This window comes from Alligator sinensis, unplaced genomic scaffold (assembly GCF_000455745.1).
Source record: "Alligator sinensis unplaced genomic scaffold, ASM45574v1 scaffold849_1, whole genome shotgun sequence".
NCBI classification, from domain to species: domain Eukaryota; kingdom Metazoa; phylum Chordata; order Crocodylia; family Alligatoridae; genus Alligator; species Alligator sinensis.
Window position 1 is genome coordinate 741,409 of NW_005842271.1, and position 3,670 is coordinate 745,078.

A 3,670-nucleotide genomic window follows, 5' to 3' on the forward strand; every position below is an offset into this window, starting at 1 on the left:
TATAATTTGAAGTCTTCAGAAAAGGTATGTCAGAGCCACTCGTTCAATGGACACTATACAACAAGGTATGTGATCATCTAAAGAAAATTAGAGTAAGGCACAACGCCATACAATTAAGACATCAACCCACCTCTGGCTTTTTTTAGGCATATACAGCTGAGCATTTGAAAGGATTTTGCATTAGGCCACTAGAATAGCCTTTCCAGAAGTCTCAACACCATTAGTCACTATTATTAAAACACTTCCAAGAGTCAGATTCAACTGTGAATATGGTTGGAGAATCATCTATCTATTCCTCGGCATGCATTTTGATTTTGGTTATCATTTTGTTTATAAAAATTTCTATCAACTCAGTTTTAAAGGAGAGAAAAGAAGAAAAAAAAAGATTCTAGTCAAGATGCCCACTTGCTGTATTTGAAAATTACCGAGACTTCCAAAAAGACTAAAAAAAAACCAAACAAAAAACCCCTCTACAGTAATTTAGCACAATATAGGCATCATTAGTACTTCTCTCAACTCAAATACCCAATAACTTCTCCACACATTAACCAAAACACTACCAAATCAGGGTAATGCTTAACTGCACACTTAACATAAGACAGTAAATAATCATGGTCAAGAGGACAAAAATTACTTGAGAACCTATTTATAATGGAGCCAACTTAAGAATATATTTGCTGTACTTGTGGACAGATCTAGGCTTTGGATCAACATCTAAAGCCCTTGTTCTAAACGGAACGACGAAACTCCTGACCTTCTACACGCAGGGATTCAAAAATCCAAATTATTCACGTTTGGTGTGAAAATGTACTCAAACCCACTTCAACCCAAAGTCTTATTTTCTTCACACCAGTAATTTGAGTTTCCAGAAGTGGGGAAAATGTGTTTAAGATGTAGCCAGTGGTAAAACAATACAAGAAAAATACTATACGAGTTTGTGCTACATCTCAGAAAAAACTGGCTAACAATTTAGGCACTTCTCACTTGTTTCAGTCGAAGGGGCCAAATTTGCATTATAGATGCAATGTTTTTGGAATTCTTCCCTCAGTCCAAAGCAACAGCTAGGACATCCCTACAGTGTGTAATATTTAAATGGATACTGTTGGCAGAATTAAAATTTCCAAAAAAATTGAAGGTGAAAAAAAGAGTTTATGAATGTGTTTTTTGGAGCTCACATGAAGATCACAGATTTCCATCCATCAAAAATGAGGAACCATACACTTTATCAATCTGAAAAACGTTTTTATTTTTTAGTTCATTTTTTGCATTTGAAGTACTCTTCGATGACATCTTTGGCCTGAGATTCCTTGCCATAGTCCTATAAGCACAAAATGCACAGCATACAAACCATTAAAAAAAGTAAACACTTGTTCAGAATTACTATATCTGGTTTACATTCATTATTCAAAACCCCACCCCACCCCAACCAAAATAATCTAAATGTACCCCCATTGTCAGCAAAAGGCAGTAGTGCTGTGTTCCTATGATGGTATTATATTCCCTGAGCAAATTCAAAGCTGGAATGTTTTTCCTCTCTCCTCTGTTCCCTGATAACTATTTAACAGCGATGGCTATTATATTTAATTGAAGTACAAGACCACTTGCTATTTATCATGCCTGAGCTAACCTTAAAATAAAATTTAAAAAAGAAACAAAACACTTTTTACAGAAACCATTATGATCTTTGCGATTAAGAGAAACATTTTTGAAACGTCGTTACCCTTCTACTGTAAAGAAGTGTAGCCATTTTCTGGGACCTCAAAGACTAGCAAATCTTTAAGGCTCGTACTGTGGCTTTATTATTGCCAGTGTAATTGTATGGAGTTCTGCAGAACACATTCAAGTTAAGCAGACATAATTTACCGGCATTTGCAATTTAAAACAAAAAAACCCCCAAGAACCAAAAACATTTTTCTCCAATAAATGATGGTCTTAAATTAGTTTTATGATCCAACTGATATTATTTTGGAAAATGCATTATTATTCCAAACCTGAGAAAAGATTTTATTGAGCTTCTATTATAAATAGAAACAAATCAGCAGTCAAAGATTAAATTTAGTATTAGGATCTACTTCAGCTCTAAAGTCTATACTAGTAAGTTATAAAAAGAATCTCGTATGCCTAATTTACAACAGGAAGCATTAATTTATTTTTGGCAGACAGGAAGTTTCACTGCCACAACGGGCTTCCAAAGTGGCACCCCCATTCCATTTTAGTTGCATTACACAATTTTGAAACTAAGTGGAATAATGTGTTATCTTACTTTGACAACCACACAACTGCAGCCCACTACTTTGCGGGGTTTTCCTTCTCTGTCAGTTTTGCAGAGACCTACCCACTCGCCCAATTTCTTGTTGTCATCAACCTCAACCATAGCACCCTGGTTCAGTATCACTGGTTTAGATCTATTCAGTTAAAATGATCAGAGCTACCAACTAGGTGCTGATAGGTAGTTTGTGCTTTCTGATGGAAACAAAGCTTCTCAAAAATGTAGTTAGGGACATTTTAGGCCGACTCAGGATACATTTTTTGTGATATAATTTTCCTGCACTTAATATAGGGCAGAGTTTGTGTCCTCAGAAACTAGTGTCTGCCTCAAGCTCCCAAGCGTGGTGAGATTTCTTTACTGAAACTTCCAAACAAACTTGCTCCCATGTGGAAAGTTAGAGACCCCCTAGTTTTCTCTGTTTAAAAATAACAAATTCTCTGCTTAAAAAAAATAAAAAATTCTCTGATTTAAATCGAACCCCAAAATCCACATTTTTCCGTGATTAAAATGAAATGCCACTATATACATAGGTGTTAGTTGAGCACAATGTTTTATTGATCTATTTACAATTTTAAAGCAATTTGGAAGCCTACCAGTGCCTCAATCACTATAATAAAATATGTTCTAAATACCTATAAATTTTGGCATTTTTTGTGTCCAGCCCCAGCTGCTGCCTGCGGGAGGTATCAGCTGCTGCAGTAGAGCACGGAGTCCAGCTTCCCTTTCTGCGTGGGCAGCATGGCTGGAGTGGAGCCTGTGGGGGTACAAATGCAGGCTGCACACTGTGGGTTCAGGTGGGGGAGATGGCTCCCTGCCACTGTGCACACTCCAGAGGTGGGACATGGGGGGCGTATGCTCCCAGATTTGTGTGCAGGCCAGGTGCAGGTTTGGGGCTCCCCACCCTGCTGCCGCCTGTGCGGGTCGGGAGCGGTCCGAGGCCCTCAGGGGGTTTTTTCGTGCGGCGGGCTGTGGCCAGCAGCCCGGACACGCCGGGTCGGGGAAGACAGGCGGCACGCTAGAATTAGTCACAGACGCTTGGTGGTTGATTTAAGATTATTTTACTTACACCGAAGATGGTCGCGGTGCAGGCAGGAAAACTTGCTTGAGTTGCAGTTACAAAACAAAACAAAACTCGAACCTGCAGAACATGAGGGTATGTCGCAATGGGGTTTCAGCAACGGGAAGATGAACAAAAACCTTGAGAGTACGTCGCAATGGGGTTTCGGCGACGGGAAGAAAAAAAACTGCAGGACTTGAACCCGGGTAGAGCTCTGGATTCACTCACACGAAGTTTGCTAGGCTCCGTGGAACTTGCGCGCAGGGAAGGGTACGTCAAGGGATCAGGCGGCGACGGGGAGAGGCGAGAGGTTGATCAGACCCCTATAGCCTTCTTGAGATACA

General features: G+C 39.7%; 1 long non-coding RNA gene and 1 other non-coding gene across 2 annotated transcripts; both read right to left on the reverse strand.

The window, feature by feature from the left end:
- Positions 1-1,221: 1,221 nt before the first annotated feature.
- LOC102387606 lies at positions 1,222-2,400 on the reverse strand. The gene is made up of 2 exons (XR_324343.3): positions 2,264-2,400; positions 1,222-1,318 (listed from the first exon to the last, which is right to left on the reverse strand). It is a non-coding gene; the product is annotated as an uncharacterized LOC102387606 (long non-coding RNA).
- Positions 1,736-1,869, reverse strand: LOC112550977. Its single transcript, XR_003095072.1, has one exon. It is a non-coding gene; the product is annotated as a small nucleolar RNA SNORA33 (small nucleolar RNA).
- Positions 2,401-3,670: the final 1,270 nt, after the last annotated feature.